Here is an 18,410-nt window from a genome sequence, read left to right on the forward strand (position 1 = left end):
AACACACAATTCAGTGAGAGTCTTTCCTCTGTCAGGTAAATAAATTCCATCCATCTACACACCCAAACCAAATTCTCTCAAAATCAATGGAAAGGCTCCCATTGGCCTCAGTGGCTTCTGGATCAGACCCAGCCTATTCCCATTAAAGTCAGCTCAGGACTTGAGCTAGATCATGATGTAACTGAATTAATTAGCATTAAATTATGAGAAACTACTCTCCATTACTACAAATTACTTGTAAAAAAGCCAAGCTTTACTAGTATTAATGATTTCAGCAGTGTTAGATGAGAGTTTCTTTCCATGAATATTACTAATTACAACTTTAGGACCAAGTTCAGGCTTTCAAATTCCCATTGCCATTTTACAGTAACAGGCATACAAAAGCACGGGTGCCACCTCATCGCATTAGTTACCGCCAGCTTGAGTTGGGCAGAATCAAATCCATCATCATGACTCTTCTCCTGGACTATGCGCTTTATTGTGTTGGACCATTGTAAAGATGCTATTCTTTAGGAATTTTGCACAGCCTGAAAGGCCTCCGCTGTGAACTTTTAGGCTGTTTGGATTTGGTGCTCTGATTTAATATATATAAGAGAGCTTCAAGCTGGGAATTTGATGCTAGGTCTGTACTTCTGGCTCGAGCCCAGCTGTCTACATTTGGAAATGTATTTGATTTTGGAACACACTTTTCTGGAATGGAATGTCAAGAAAATACATAATCAAGAGGGCATCATAGATAATGAGCTACAAAAACCTGTTTGTCACCCTCCTCCCACAATGGCAAAGAGCCTTCTACAGCTGCTAATTAGAAAATTAGAACACCACAAATGGATTATATTTTACTGGCAGCATAGCGTCTTCCCCCCAGTGTTTTAAAGTACTTTTGAATTGTTTGCTGTCAGCAAAACAAGTGCGCTACCTGCGATCCTATAGACAACAAAGCCCGGCAGCAGGATTTCAGTCAGGTGATGTCACCCAGGTAAAATTGTACTGACAAGCTTTTAATTAAAGTTTTCCCACACATCTTTCTGCTGGTCCCCAGGAGCTATTATTCATTATGTGCCGACTGTCAGCCAATTGTGAGTCGGGAGGGAAGTGTTTTATTTTCAAAGCCCTTGCTGACAGCTAGAGAACACTTTGTTATACAATCTGTTTACTTTTTTCACACACACAATCTTGCTAAAGGGGAAATGGTCATGCAGTAGTGTTTACAGTTTATGGCAATAATTAAATGCATCTGGCAGAGCAGTAGCTGAAAGGAGGTCGGTGTGGGTGTGGGTGAAAAGCCATAAAATTCCTCCTATAAACAGTTACTCTCACCTTGCAGAGCCCCTAGCGTTTTAAGACAAAGTTTCTTTGGGAAAGGGCAGGTCCAAACAGGTGCATAGATTCCGAAATGGGAATATTTGGATCTAGCCATGTGGTACTTGATGCTAAGAAACACTGTCCAGGAATCAGGGTAGCGCTCTGTTCTCATCTGTGACTAGGACAGTCTGAAGTGGTTATAAAACAGCTGCTCGTCCTTTGCATTGTTAAATCCCAAAGTACTTACCCCATAAGAAGAACTGGAGAATGCGAAACAACTTGCCACCAGATGAAAGCAGAAGCCGGCGTGGTGTCCTGTTTCAGCAAAGGGCCAGTATTTGACGCTTAATACTTACAGAGAAACAGTCCTCTCAAAATTTTTAATGGATTACAACAAAATCCTTTTAATCAGTTGACCGGTGATGATAAATTTAGAGTTATGAACAACTTTTAAATCATGACAAAAAGTTGTAGGCAATAATCACTGCCTCACTTTAAGTATTTAATACTTCTGTTTATTAGGAATAATAGAAAGTCAATAAGTATTCTTAAAATGCTATTAGATGAATTAAAACTTGTGCAATATTCATATACAGAGGTAAAAAAGAAATTGCATGCCACTTGCTGCCAGGCCATTGGTAATTCTGTGGAAATCACTTCCACTACAAAGCAAAGAGACTGGAAAATAAATTATTTGATGAATATTTAGATATCTTCTTTTTCTGATATTATTATAAATTACTGCAGAAATTATAGAAAGGGTACACAGTGAATGAAAACCTTTCACTGCTTTTAAGTGCCTTTAAATAACTACACTCTTAGGAAGTCATTTTCTTGGATGGAAAAAAGTTAAGGAAATCAAGGAATGGATTCTTTAAAATGGGCGGTTTCTGTGGTTATTGAGCATTAAACAGCAGGCCTTAGTTGTATATAGACAGGGATGGGAGGCAGTTGCTGTAGAGAATGCAGTATGCCTGCCTTAAAAAGCCTTTTCTGTTTGGCTATCATAAAAAGTCTTTAGCCCACCAGGATATGAACACATTAGTGCAGGTTTCATTAATGGAAAGGGAAACATTAAAAATTCTAATTGCAGATTTCACTCATAGGTGTCACTTTGTGATTGTGCTTTCCCACGATTAGTGTATTTTTTTTCTTCTCTAATGAAAGATTTATTTTATTATTTTTTTATTTTACTGGATGATAGGAGCAAGATGATATTTTTACATTTTTTTGTCTCAGTCACAGACAGCAAATAGATCCTAAGATACTACACAGTTACATTCAAATTAACATATTTGAGATCATACCATTTTCATCTTCCCAAGCTTAACAAAACCAACATACTATGAATAATGTAAGCAGTTTATGTTAATCTTTACTTTAAGATCAATGTTACGAGGGAATAGTATTACTTTAGGATCAGCATTATAAACACTAACAGCAAGATTTCTCAGAGGTTTCAGAAACCCAAGTATAGAGATTAGGTAACATGCCTGAGATTTACAAGGTAGAAAAAGTGAGGAAGCTCTTGCTTCAAGGTTCAAAGCTGCCCATGCATTTTAGTCAATGACTATTGCATCCAAAATGCACAGAGCAATAAGCACAATTCTAGGCTCCTCACTGATAAGGGGAAAAGGACTCATCAGCCAGTCATGACCATTTCATTCTCTTCTCTCCCACATGCTTTCTACCCCAGAGAGGTTGGGAGGAGCTGCAAGGCACAAGAGCCAAATATCTTCAGACAGGGATTGCCCATCTTCCTCCTGGAGCTAGTCTACATCTAGCTGACCTGAAGTGATAGGAAGCAACAGCCTGCAAGTGTCTTCCCAGCTTTCTCCCTAGGAATGAGCCTTCCTTTGCGATCCTGGACTGTGAACTCTCATCTGACAAACACAAGGGACAAGGAGTACTGCTGGCCTAACTCCCATCAACTTTCACAAAAAAGAAATCGTTGGTCAAAAAAAACCCTGTAAAAGTTGAGGTGGAGAGATGCTTACAAACTGATACATTTTAAGGTTACCTGGAAGTTGAAGAGAATTCATTTTATGAAAAAAATAGGATTTTTCAAATAAATCTGATAAGGATTCTTTAGAAAAATTCAGGTCTGTCTGCTATTGTGTGTATACATGCGGTTGGACTTTTATCAGGCACTGGACAGTAGGTAAGGCAAAACAACACAAGACGACACCGCCCGATGCTCAGCACACAAGTACTGGAGAACCGAAGTTGAAGCATGTACCACAGCCTCTTCATTGCTACTGATACGTGGCTCAGTTAAAGCAGCAATGACTACTGGTGCTACAAAAATGCAATCATGCTGACTAGCGTATGAGAGAGAGATAATGAAGTATTAGCAACATACCATACTAATGGAAAAAATATTCAATTGTGTACAAAAAAGTTCAAATGGGCACTCGCCATCTAACTAGCCTTTTTTTAGCAGTGTGCTTAAAGGATCTATTTTTTGCCCAACGCAATTTGATATTATCATCAAAGGTCTGAAACGAAGCTAAAATAGGAGAGTAGCACAAAAAGAGACGGACTTAAGTAAATTATAAAGACTGGTCAGTTATGTAACCCATTGCATTTCAGGTTAAGGAACGTCATAGCCATTTGCTTTTGAATCAAAATGATTGGGGTTTAATAATAACCAGATAAGCATGAACTGCCTTTCTTCTTCCAGGATACATGATCATTTAAATATCCTTTTATGCCCTGGCCTCCCAGTTGCCCACCATCACCCATTACCTCCCATATTTGCTGCTTCTTTCAGATCCTGGCCCCTGTTTTCTAAACTGTGCTTAAGTTGGGGGAAGAAAGTAAAAAAAAACAGACATATTTTTTATGGGGTATTTTTCACATATTACAAGTACTTACAAAAGTGTATCTTCAAAATAGTCTATTTAGAATACAAAACATATCTGCCCCTGAAAACAAACAAACAAAAAAAACCAACAAAAAACAACCAAACAACTTTGACAGTTTTGCCTACCTTCCCCAGTGTCTCTTCACACCTTTCATTTCCAGATAAGTTCTGAATAGCCACCAGAGAAACCAACCAAGCTTCTTTTTCTGATGTGATATCCCCTCTGGCTATGTAACATACCTCTGGCTTAATAAAGGGAGAACTACTTCTGTCTTGAGTATACCCAATTCAGGCTTGAAATTTTTAAACCTTTAGCTGCTCAAAAATAGTGGCTTATATCAGAGTCAGTATATGGTATGATTACTGCTATAGCAAAGAAGGTTACTTAGCATGACAGAGATCATAGCTTGACAGTGGACTATGGCTTGGCTTTCTGTCATCCACTGGACCCCTATTTGTTGTCTGAGAAAGTAAATAGTAATACCTATTTTCTGCTCTTTGTGTCTTCCTTGACAAAAAAATTGCATTTCAATACACTTCCCATTCAATTCTTGCCATTCATCTGGACTGGCACATTGTCTTCCTCCTGCAATGTGTTTTAGTTGATTTGGAGTTACTAAGAAGCGATTTTTTAATTCTAAAATGAGATTTACAAAAAGGTCCCTCTGGAAACTGACAGTGCCCTGCAGGGCTCTTGCTCCAGGCAGCTGAGAAAGCACATGAAGCTACCATAAAGGCTTCTGTTTGAACAATTCTTCCTCCTCACCTTCAGCCAGGTTATTTCCCATAGTAAACTGCAGGTTAGACTGGCAGATATCTTGCCTGCCTTTCCCTCCCTTTTCTTTTTTTGCCTCTGTTTATATTTTCAGTGAACTGATGCATCTCCAAACATGCCCGTTATTTTTCACTTTAGCCAGTGCAGGAAATTGCTCTACTTGTGGTCGCTCTCTCTCATTTCTCTATTCAGGTGCTGCAATATGGAATTTGTCTTAATTTCCAACTTGTTACAGTGCAATACCTGTTTTAGGGTGTTCTTTGTGAGGGTTTTTAAAGCAGAGAAGAAGAAAAGATACAGCAGGTACCTTTGAGGAACACAGATCGTTCTTGTCCCTCTTCCTTCACTGCTTTTATAACACTGTGAATGAAGAAAGCATTAGGGATAGGAGGCAAACTGCATGCGGAAACCCACACAGAATTACGTTGACAGCCTGAAGAAGTGCACTGTAACTCGCTGTTCATGACTGGCCACACGTGCTGGACCTGAGTTCACCCATAGTTCGTGTCTCTGCAACGCGATGCAAACAGCTCTGGAGATAGTATTTCTCTTCTTGCGCTCATCAGTGTGGGTCTCCCTATCATCAGCTCCCCATAAAGCAGGCTCTGTGCTGGTCTAATTGAGTCTTCAGTCTTCTTGCGCCTCCTCCTCTTCATGTTAACAGTGTGGACAGCAAGCAAAACGAGCACAGATACCAGGCTCACTCTACAAGCAGCTGACACACGCAAGCTTACGGCAAGCCAGCCTTCACGCGGCTCGAGCTTTTCCTTTGAACACAGACTAAGTGCAAACCTCACACCGGAGCTACCACATCCCTTCACCCGGTGGCAGTGAGTGATAGTGTCCTTTGGGGCATGGGCTTCTCAGCAGCCGGTGTCTGGAAGGAAAGGAACAGATGAAAACGCTAGGACAGCAACACCTTGTCAGACCGAAGGTCTCTGTAATCCTTTCTCTGACAATACCTGTCAGAAGACGTCTCTGGAACAGCTAGGAAACAGGACAAACTCGTGCTGACGTTTCTGCTGGATAATCTGTCATGCCTCAGTAGCAACTCAAACTTCCGAGCCAGAAGTAGCATTTTCATATTTATAATTTTTTCTTCCATTAGTTTGTCCAATCACTTTTGATCTCAGGTAAATTTCTAGTATTCAGAACATCCTTTTGGCAGGGGATTCCACAACTAACCATACATTATAAGAAAAACTGGCTTCCTTGTTTGGGACCTGCCAATGACTTGTTTCATTTGATGACTTTAAAGTTATTGCAGTGGAAGAAACAGTGCTAACTACTATTCTCACCTTCCCATCATGAATATATAGACCCGTGTCACATCTCTCCTGTGACATATCCTTTACAAAAAATCCCAGTCATATGAGATATTTACTTGCATGGGAGTCATTCCATACCTCTGATCATCCCTGCTGTCATCTGACTTTCCCAGATCCTGTGCTCCTTTCAAAGTTGGGACGCCAGTTCTACATCCAATATTCATGATGCAGATGGGGGATTGATGCAGCACAACAGTGACACCTTCTATTTTGAGCTCTATTTGTCATCGTATTTCATAATATTTTATTATCTTTTTTAACTAGTGTTGAGCATAGTTTTCATGGAACTACAAAGTTAGAAGTATTCCCTGATGCATATCACTTCAAATTTATCTACCCCAAATTTCATTTGCCATTTGGTTTGTTGCTCACTTAATACCATGATGTCCTTGTGCAGTACTTTGCAGATGTTTCTTATTTTTATAACCTTGATTAACTTAGTAACACCTGTGAATTTTTTCACCTCACGCTCGCTTTCTTCTTAAATCATTCGTTAGTATGGTGAATGGCACATATATGACACAGACCCATGTAAGGCTCCGCTGGTGATCTCCTTCCACTGTAAAAATTTATTTCTATGTGATTTTTCTCATAACAATTTTTTATCCATATGAGATTTTTCTTTTATCTCACAGCAAGTCAGTTCAAGAGCTTTTGGAGAAGAAACTCTGAACAGAAATGTTTTTGGAAAACCAAATGGCTGCATCAACTGATCTTCCTTATCCACATACTTCTTGACTTCATCAAAGAAGTCATAGCTCATTAACTGATTAGAATTCTTTTCAGAACAACTTGATGATTCTTCCCTAGTATATTTTAGTCCTTATTATATTTATCCCTAATGTATTATATTTATCCATGTTTTATCTAATTCTATCCTTTACTGTACTTTCTACCAATTTTCTGGGTAGGCACATAGCTTACAGATTTCTATTAGTCCCTGAATGATATCCTAAAAAACTGCATCTTGAGTCTGTGTTACAAGGGAAATTATATGCCACAGTTAATATTTCAGCTATTTCATACAATGGAACCTGTAGAATCTGAGAGGCAGGTGAACATAAGGTGGTTTTATGTTCAGTTCAGTTTATTGATTTTTTCCCCAGCTCCTTCTACTCATATCTTTATTTTGAGACAGATCCTGTGAGTTGCACCCAGAAATAGGAATTATTCTGTTTGAAACTCCCAAAACTTTTGTTATGAAAAAACCTTTTTCAATTTCTTTTTTTACTATAAAATTATCTTCTCTGAGCTACCTGCAGATCTCCTGGCAGGCTTCCTACTCCTAATATATTTGAAAATGATTAGTACTTTTTATGCCTTTTGTAAATTGTTTCTCAGACTCTTTCTTGCCTTTTTTTTATATGTTCAAATCAATAGTTATCCTAATGTTCCTTTTTGTTTTCTTCCTTTGGATAAGATATCAAGCTTTAGCTCTGCTGTACTAAGGACGCACAGTAGCCTGTGCAAACACAGAGAGAGATGTGAATTCTTGGAAACTCATAAGGGATGTGAACTAAGAGATGAGAACTGTGGATGTCTTGCCATGTCTTTTGAGAGCAGTGGCTTAAATGTGAAAAACACCAGTGAACATGTGTGGCGTGAAATCTCACTGTACTTCATATGTCTGAAAAATGGAAGCATATATAAGAAATACTACAGTGTATATGAAATAATATAGCATGAGCAGAGAAGAGCATTACTCAAACCTCCAGATTTAAGCCAACTGACATTTGTTGGCTCCACTTACACAGCCTCTATCTCACCAAACATGCAAGTTAAACTGTGCTGACAGGTATACAATCATATACCAACAGATTTCAGCCACTGACAGAAAATAGGCTGCACCTTGTGGTCATAGGTTTCTTGCTTTCCAGACAATATTCATGCTTAAAACAAGTAGAGGCTCCACAGTTTGACCATAAAACTTCAAAGCACCGTTCCACAGAGTCAAAAGGTAAATCCAATTCCTTCTAAAATACCAGGTTCCTGGGATTGCTCATGGTGCTGAGCAGAAACCATGAACCTCAGTGGACACGAGTGACTTATTTTTTTAAACTGTTCTAAGAAAATTCTAAAAATAGATGTAGAAGTTCGTCATTTTAGAGATGGTTGTATCTTGGGAACTTCTTACCTAAACTAACCTGGGTCTTAGACTAGCAAAGCAACTTTACAGGGCAAACTCATGAGGTATCTGAACTTTAGTAAAAAAAAAAAAAAACCAAAAAAAACCCAAACAAACAAAAAACCAAAGCAAACAAAACACACATACACAAAAAAAAGGCAACAGAAATTGTAACAAAAAAATATTTTTGTAGTCGCTAAATACACACACCAACAAACAAGTGAACATGTAATCTCCTCCATCACAATTAGCAAAGGGAAAAATCACTTTTGTATTCCATAGAAAGAGTGGTTTGCTTCCACCACCTGTCCAGCTGAGTTATTGAGCAAAACCTGAAGTGAATGAAGGTGTTTCGCATTAAAACATTCCTTGCCTTCTTGTGACTCGGCACTATGCAAGGAACACATTTTAAGTTCCCAGGAAAAATGTTTCTTCCAACTAATGCTCAGATTTACTACACATAATTAAGTCCATATTCAAATGTGTAAAAATAATCAAAATAAATGCTCATATGGTCTTTAATTTTCTAAAAATCAGTTCTGCTCCATACAGAATAAGGCACTGAAATAACAAGTGCACCAGTCAGTGAAATGCTTTACAGAGAACAAAATATAGGTACTTTGTTTCATCGGAGAACTGCCATAATCATATGACAGTTATACTATAAGTTATGGGTAAGGAGACAGGACAGTGCATTAGATTAATACTTTGCCTTTTTAATCTATTAATCTACCACCTTTGGGACATGATTTTAAATCCACTGCAGAGCAAAGTGACTGAAAATCATTCAGTCCTGACAGCTTTGAAAGATCACAAGTGAAACGTGTTAAGAAGGTCTCAACCCAGTTGATACTGAACAGGAGCAGTCATCTCAGAAGATACCCAGCATTGGTCCTCTTTCAGCATTCTCACCAAACCAGATAGCTTTATTACAGCAAAGGGTATTTCGTACTAGACTGGTGATAAAATGATTGAAATACATGCTAAAGCAGCCCAGGATGAGTACACTACAGATTCACTGTCAAAGACTATTGCATGTCCACTAGTCATGTACAAAAGTCAGGAAAACATTTTCCCTACTGATCCTGGTATGAAAAGGGCAGAAGGATACGGTGTAAAAGCAATGCATTTGATTGGGTTTTAACTTTTTAGAATGGACAAGATAATGACAAAACCATCCGAAAGGCAGAAACGAGCTAGGCAAACTGTTCTGCAGCATTACTGCATTACTTTATATTATAACTGCAAATCCTCTAGCTGGTCTTTTCTAACTACAGTAAGTTTGTTTTAAAAGCATTTTTTCAAAGATGCAAAATATCCCAGCAACTGCTGTGGTTTCTTTTCTCTCACTAATAAATGTGAGTAAAGACAAATAACAGCTTTAGTACTTTTCCTGCTGGCGAATTCCTAATTAAATAGTTTATTAGTAGATTATCTAACCTTCATTTAATGAGGCCCTCCAGATGTTGTGTCTTAAGTGAAGCAAAAAGGAAAACAGCTGAATGCTAAGCACAACATAATTGGTTATGGTCAGCTTGGAAAAGACTGCATTCTCGTGTTACCATTACTGTAATAACATATGATTCTCTCTAGAAATTGTCAATGAGTGATGACCTACAGAAAATCCTTTAACTATCTCCAGTTATAATTTTAAATATACTCAGCTGTATTTGCTTCACTTCTATTTAATGTTAGTCTTCTCCCCACTACTTCTGTGCAGCTGTCTCTAACACTTAGACATTCCAGCTTGCACTTTTCTGCTCTCTTTATGACACTTCCATCTTTATGATGAAGTTTATTCTAGTTGTTCCTCCTAAAGAACTGTGTCCAGTAGAGATTCATATTTCCTTTACTTAATAGTTAGACAGAAAAATCATCTCAAATAATTCTATACAGGATTTTTCATGCGATGATAATAATTGATCAGAAATAAAGCATTTAAGATTTAAGTAGAACAAACAGAATTTTCATACAGGAGCGGAAACAACCTGTTAGTATAACTGACTATCAAAAAGTCTAAATTTAAGACACTACCTACATAAGCATGATGAGAAGCATTTAAAACACAATATAAGAATTTTTTTTCAGTCATCATGTTGAATCTTATTGGAGAAGTACCAAGTTTTCTTCCAGAGAAACATGGAGACGATTCATTTATATTTCCAGTGCTTATTAGCATTTTAAAATTAGTCATGTGACACTTCTTTGAAGAGTTCAACAACAGAATGTAGATATAGGAAGATAAAGATATTTTCCATGAATGTCCAGAAGATTTTCAAAGGAACTATGTAGTCATGGGGTAAAAGGGATTATAACATGGACAAATACTGTACTACTGTGCTGGAAACAGAGGGTAGGAAGAGATGGTGAATTCTTACGTTGGAAGGAGTTTTTTTCACTAGAATGATCTGCCTTAGGGTTCACGCTGTTCATGTCCCTGGAAGAAGGATAACCAGGTGACAAATTTTCTGATGACATGATTAAGGATAGTAAAGGATCTATGTGATTCAGGGTCTGGGCAATAAAACAGATGAAATTTAGTTTTGATAAACCTGGACTGATGCCTACGGTAAAATAAGTCCTACCTCTCCATATACAGGGATGGTCCCTGAGCTGACCACTGTCACTGAAGTATGAGATCTTGGGGTTATGATGGAAAATTCTGTGAAAACATCGACTTGATGCACTCTGGCAGTCAAAAAGGCAAATCAACCATTAGGAATTAGAAAAACAAAAGTATATTATTATGTCACGAAGTAAACAGATATTTGACCCACATCTTTAATGGGGTCCCCCCATCTCCAGGAGGAGATCATTGGTTCAGAGGAAGGCAAGAACAACCAGGAGTATGGATCACTAAGGAAACACTTCAGCTTCTTCAATTTGGAAAATAAACAACTATAGCAAGGTGTAATAAAATCATCTTTAGGATCGAAAGGGTGGGCAGGGGGGGCCAGTTCCCTGTCACTTGCAGTATAATAACTGAGAGGTGCTAAATGTTGCTAGAAAGAGGAAGGTTCAAAGGAAAGAAAACAAGGTGATCTTTCCTAAAGCAATGTAGCTAGAGTGGGATTCCCTGTTGCAAAATGATATAAATACTGAAAGCTTATATATGTTCAGCAGGAGCCTAGGCAAGCCCTGTCAGAGAAATACCATGAAGCTATTAAATACACAGAAATCACACCTGTGTGAGGAACTCTCAGATCACTGGATGGTGGTGAAGCACTCTTTCCTTTTCTTTTGGAAAAGATTCCTTTCTTTTACAAGAACACAAGATAATTAAAAAAAACTCCTTTGAGAGAATTTTTCCTCTCTCATTTCTATAATTCGATATTTTTTCTTTTTCCTTCAAATTTCATGAAGATACAAATAAGATTGTACATGTTCATTATTCCTATTCCTTCAGCAATTGTTCTGATCTTTAAAAGGTCTAGGAAGTTAGTAAAAAAAGAAAAGGAAATAAGAAAAAAAATAGACATTTGGAAAGAAATATTCCCATGCTTTTCATTTTTTATATTTGTTATCAAAAAAGGAGAATAATGAAGAAGAAATAAAAATGTAGATTTTCAGCAGTACAATTTTCCAAAGAAACATGATAAAAATGGAAATTCTCAATAAAGTAAGAACATGTTCATTTCAAATTTTACATAATTGGATCCATTATTATTTTTAAGGTTTATATAGCCTTATATACATACTTTCTATGAATAAACATATTTTGCAAATAACATAATAAATTGATAATTGATAATGACATTCAAAATAATTCTATTTTTGCTACATCATTCGTGAAACTTATAAAAAAAAAACAATCCTGCAGTCGTTTAAAACTGACATCAGGCACAAATGCTAGCCAAGGTCTGTTGGGCCTTAAGGACATATGGGGGGGAAAATGAGGGAAATAGTTTGATGCCTGCATTTTTTTCCAAGAACTGTGCTCAAAATGTAAGCAAGCAGACTACAAAGGCAAAACTTTAACTCATTCTGACCTTTTGCATTAGGGAGTTGCATTTGTTTCTTTGATCATCAGCCCTGCTGAACTCAGACTAAACTGAAACTGCCTGATTGTCATCCAGGTATTTATTTCTTCTAAGAAAGTTAGTAAACAGAATATTTTATTCAAAATGAGGATGATGTTTAGCTGAGTATTGTAAAGCCTAGTGTTAACATTTAAGACCTGCCCGTCTCACATTATCATCAGATAGTTTAATGCGATGCTAAATAAGACCAAGTAGAGCGTAAAGACCACAGGGGAAACTACTCAGAACAGTTCTCCATGGCAAAGGGCACCTGCACCTTCCCACTTTCAGAGCATTCTCTAAGAGCAAACCTTCTGCAAGATCATCATGACTGACTGGATTTTTATCTGACACTTTTCAGTGAACAGTCATATTGATGTATTTGATCTATGACTTGTGTTGAGATTGACTATTTGATGGAATACTCATAACAACCATTTTTCTGTTTGTTATTAAAAGTTAGTGACAGGTCACCCACACCACATGGTCTTTTTTCTGTACCCTAATTGGATCATTTAATCTTGCTAGATACTTTCTACGTCCATCAAAATCAAATTGAGTTTTATTTCTTTAATAAATTCATCCTGACTGCACTTCTCTAATTATAGTGAACACTTACAGGAGCAAAACTTAGCTTAAAGTGGTGTTTATGCAGCATGAATATAAAAGATGCAAGTGCATCAAATTCAAACTGCCATTCGTAATTTTTGAAAAATATTTGTGAATATTTTTCTTAAATTGTCAGTTAATACCAACATGGATGATTGCCATCAATAAATAATGGAGGTAGGAGGATGGAGGAGGTATTTGGGAGTTAGTATGCGGAAGATGTTTAACCAAGCTTTTGCAAAACTGATCTTGCAACAATGAATGTACTTAAGCTCCAGGACTCCTGGGAAGCAGATCATTCGGACTAGGTGTGACTCTGTTCTTGAAGGAAATGTATGAACTAAGGTGAAATTATTTATAATTTGGACTAACTACGGTCGAAGTCTGAATCCACAACAAAACTGGAGTGTGTGTTTGAAAACTACATAGGAAAAGTCAACGGATATCAAGGTGGTTACTGGGTCTTGGCCAATCGCTTAGAAATGTGTTCTCCAGGTAAGTGCAAGTATCCCAGGACAAAGATCCTTTACAAAAGCAGTGCTCAGCTTGTGGCCAGTTGCTTTCTTCCCTAAGGATAATCACTTAGAGCTGTCAGAAGGTACAGATACAGCTGTCTGGGCTTCTTTGAAATCAAATAGTCTTTGACCAATTTCCCCCTCTGTATCAGAGTTTGCAAAAATACATCATGCTTTCCTCATTTGATATTGCCATGAGTTATTTGAGAGAAGCGCTTGGTGAAGTATGAAAAGGTGACAGCAAATTCCCATGCTAGGTGTCAACAGTATAAATTAGATCTATTTGTACTTCCACAACTTAGTTATGCCAGTTTAACTGGCACATTTCCATTCTAAAGTATAAGTAAATACTAACGAACTGCTCCAAGGTATATGCATATTAGAAATCCTCACTTTGTACAGAAATGTAGTAATGACCAACACTGAACTATAGTCAAATCTTGCACCACCCTGCAGAAAACCCTGTGGGAAAGGCTAAGCTCTTCGGCATGACTCAAAGACTAATACCTCTAGGCAGGCCAAGTTAAAAAGCAAATCAATGTAAAAAGCCATGGACAGAAACTGCTTTTCCACCTTGCTCCCTTGAGACCAGGTAGGTCAAACCCAGAGCCTCACACTGCACCTTGCAACAGGAGCGCAGCCGAGCTGATGGTGGAGAACCACTCTCTCAAACCACATTTAAAACGTGATTCAAAGCCATCCGTGCAAAGCATCGCACGAAATCCTGTGAAGATTGTATCTCAGTGTGACAAAGGGAGGGATTATTGTAGCAGGATCTGTATCTGAGAGAGGCGGTTGCAATCTTCTGAGAAAGCACACAGGACCAAAAGAAATCTGTGGAAATCAAATCAGCCTGTTTATTTGACCTGTGGAGGCGTGGGCCTTTTCTCCATGACAAAACACACTCTAATTTAGTGGGAAATGTATTTATTTTAATTATGCTATTTGCAAATGTTCTGCAGGATATACCACAAAAGTAACGAGGTTATGTTATTACAAGACATCTATCATAACACTCTGCTATTAAATCATTTTACTACTTTTGTGTAGATTACAAAGCAGCAAGTAGTGGAACATAGTTAAAATATTATAGTTCTCCTGAAGACTAAATACTGTACAAAGGGTACAGTAGCCTTTATTCCAGCAGCCTGCTTACCCACAAGTATGATGTGCAACAAATCACCAGCGGGAAGGATTACTTGGAAGAGGACGAACTACTATTTTATCAATCATTTCTTTTAAAAACACAGAGTAGTGCATTAGAGTCACATTTTCTGAATGTGTGTTGTGACTAAATTGCTGTTTAAAATGTTGCGTTTTTCTTTGACCTTAGTATTTGATGGGCACATACAGTTCAGTTACTTGTAAAAACAAAATACCGGAAAAAAATCCAAAAGAAAATCTCTCTCAAACTCAGATTCATATGATTATTTTTATCTTGTGCCTATGAACGATGTCAGTTGACTTATACTTTAACTCATTTTAAAGAAAAATACCAAGAACTAAGACTAAAAGAAAACAAGAAGATTAAGTTGAAAGTCATACATTAACTAGATCCTAACTGTGAAAGACTGTAAGCCTAATGGTGAAAATTAAAAATTTTACAGATGAACCAAATACTTTATGTGTGTGAGAACAAAAAACAAACGCGGAGGCCAGAAATTGGGAGGTTTCTTGCGTTGGTTTGCAGACTGCAGGTTATACATAAAACCTAGGCAAGCATCAGAGGCTCTTAATGCCAAAACTTAATACTGAAAATAATGGCACCTATTCCTAAGCACATTTTCTCTTTGAAAATGTACACTTGGATCTTCATTTATACTTTAATATAGTACCTTGAGCTCCTACCAGGACTCTCAAATTATCTTCACAACCAGAAACTTTAGCAGATTTGTGGTAAAACTGCAAGCACCTGTATGAGACCAAAAGGTCTTATAAATTTAGGAGTTGTATTTATTGAGTTTATATTTTGTATATTTGTTGTATTTAAGCATAAATGACGGTTGCATTTGGACAAACGACAACCACTTTTTTAGAACAGGTAAAATTCAAAATGCCAGGGTAAGAAAAGGTAGAATTCAAGATCCTTATAAACCTCTACCTACGTGCACATCAATGCTGCCTTCCAGACTCGGCTCCAGCATGTCGCCTTTGTAAATCTGCAGAAAGGCTGCTCCGACTCCTTCAGCAGCCTTTCTTCATGCCTCCTGCAAGGCTCTGCTCTCTGTGTGCTCCCTACTCTTCCCGGCAGTGGACAAACTCCTCGCTGTCCTCCAAACACTTGGCCGGTGAGACCGTCCTGCACGTGGTTTTCCAGGGAAAGGGCAGCCCCCAGCCCCGGTGCGTTCCTTCTGGAGGAAACATGACACAGTAGCATCCACAAGTAAAGCAAATACCATCAGTCATAGCGAGCCATTAAAAAAAAAAAAAAAAAAAGAAAAAAAAAAAGCCAACACTCTTCTGGTAGGTTTCCCAAATGGTAAGAAATACATATTACATACAATTTCCCAGATGGTAAGAAACACACCTTATTTAATTTAGCTCCCAGTGTTTTGTCTGAATTTGACATCATCCTCCTGCATTGCCAAAAAAAAAAAAGCTACCCCATCTGAAGTATAGCAAACCCGTTCTCAGCTAAAACAAAGCACTTAAGTAACTGTGATAAATACATACATATATTTCCAAAAAAAGTGTGAGTGAGATGCCATGCTTTTTCTGAAAAGAGGCCCTTTGGCCATGCCAGTTGTTAAAGGCATAAACACCCATGCTTTTCTGCCTCTTAATTTTAAAAAGCATGGTTCCTCTTAATCAGAAAGAATAACAACATCAGACTTTCATGTACGGGTCATTAAAGCTGAAATATTAAGCTAGAATTTCAATGGAGGTTTAGAATTTAGAAGAAATATTTTTTAAATAAAGTAGATCTTAAAAACCCTCCTGACTGTGTATCTGTCAGGTCTGTTCAAAATCAGAATAGGTATTAGCTTACACTAAAAGAAATCAAACTGAAATAACTAGAGGTGATGATAGCCTAGAATTATTCATTGCATTAAGCACATGTGTCCTTAAATTTGTATTAAATTCCATTTAAATACCATCAAACCAAGATCAAGGAAGCAGTATATGATTAATAGTTTCATTTAAATAGTAACAGTAAGTTTTATTTTCCTACTGTGAGGTAAGGTGATGTGGACTTTTTTGTATGTTGCACAGAAATATTACATCCTGTACAATTTTCATGGAAAGGTTTTACATCATATACAGTTCACTTTATATTTTCAAAGGTATTAAGGAAATCTTGGAAATTTATTTGTATATAACTCAAATTATTTCTGTGCTATTGCTGCCGTACTACTCAATTGCATCATTATAATTAAGCTTTTTATTACTTAATATATAGAAAAACAGAAGTGAAAAACGAATACTTTGGGGTAATTCATTAGCTCCTTTGTATTAAAAAAAAAGCTACAGCTGAGACCCCAAGGTTCTAATTCCAAAATAATCAAACTCTGTTCTGTTGAAATTTCACTCAAATCAACCTACCAACAACCCTGTGGTTTTCCCAAAATTAAAATGAATGTAGTGGCTGGCTTTATATCTCCATGCCTAATGTAGCGTTTATGGCATTCAGTCTGAGAATATTTCGACATGGTTATTAAGTTTTCCACATACTTCGAAACAAGAATGCCTTCCCTTCAGACACGTATCTTCACAGATATCTCTGTAAGCTCATGCGACAGCTTCCTATCACAAGGTAGTAGCCCCTTGTAAACTTAGATGCCTAAAGTTAGGCTCCTAAATCCACAGTAAGGAACCTGCTGCTGCATCTCACCTTCTTACTTACGAATTTTTTTATCATATTCATGTGCCTGTATATGGATTTAGAACTTTTTCTTTAGGTGACACGGTTTGATCACTTTGGATTATTATTTTTGTTTGATCCTCCTTAATCACAGAACGTGATTTCTGCAATATGGAACAGTTTGGTCAACATACTTCAAACTTGGCCCGTGGATTCAGATTACAGTTTCGAATTATTCTTTGAGCACTTGAACATCTGCAAGGAATGCTTAAAAATTGTAAGAGAAAATGGAAAAGATGTATTTTGATTTTTTCCTTTCCTCAGTCATAAAAGACAAGATTATCGCAGAATTGGACAATTCTGAAATCAGACTGCTGTAGAAAACAGTCATCTGCTTCCTCAAAGAAGGCTGTGATGATACGGTGTTGCATGCTGCAACATTGTACTTGCATGCTGTTAGTATCTGTATCTCCTGTGCAAACATTTCACATGGGAAAAAACTCTGATAGCATTGTTTCATGTCTTTTAAATGGCCAAGCTGGCATTTTTTGATGAAAAAAGACATAGAAGAAATGTCTCTGATTTGTAATTATCGTTCTTAATTTGAGGTTTCTTTTCTTCATGCGGTTTACAGTAGTGAGACTTCTATCAGTGTTTTGTAATCCAAGAATATTGTTGCTTCAAAAAAGACCCTGGAACTCCTGTTGGGAGCTTATAATTACTTATTCCAAATCTTCAGTTAGATTCTTGATAACATGGTGTTATCTTGTCAATCGTTTAAAACAAATGAGACCAAGCCAAATGCTTTGTGTTTATTTGTCATTAAGGCACTCTTGAATATTTTGCTGATAAGGCAATGCATGTAAAGAGTTATTATATCAGCTGTTCTTTGATGTAGCCATAGTCTGAACTCTGCAGAACTTCAAGTAGTTCTTGAAACTTGTGCTAATGCAGAAATAAAAAACCCAAAGATTTAAGCATACAAACCGCAAACCGCCGATCCATTTCTTCCTCCAGATTCATTGATCCAATTCTATTAGACACACAGATGTGAAGCTGAATTAAC

The sequence above is a fragment of the Harpia harpyja genome, chromosome 5 (assembly GCF_026419915.1).
Source record: "Harpia harpyja isolate bHarHar1 chromosome 5, bHarHar1 primary haplotype, whole genome shotgun sequence".
NCBI classification, from domain to species: domain Eukaryota; kingdom Metazoa; phylum Chordata; class Aves; order Accipitriformes; family Accipitridae; genus Harpia; species Harpia harpyja.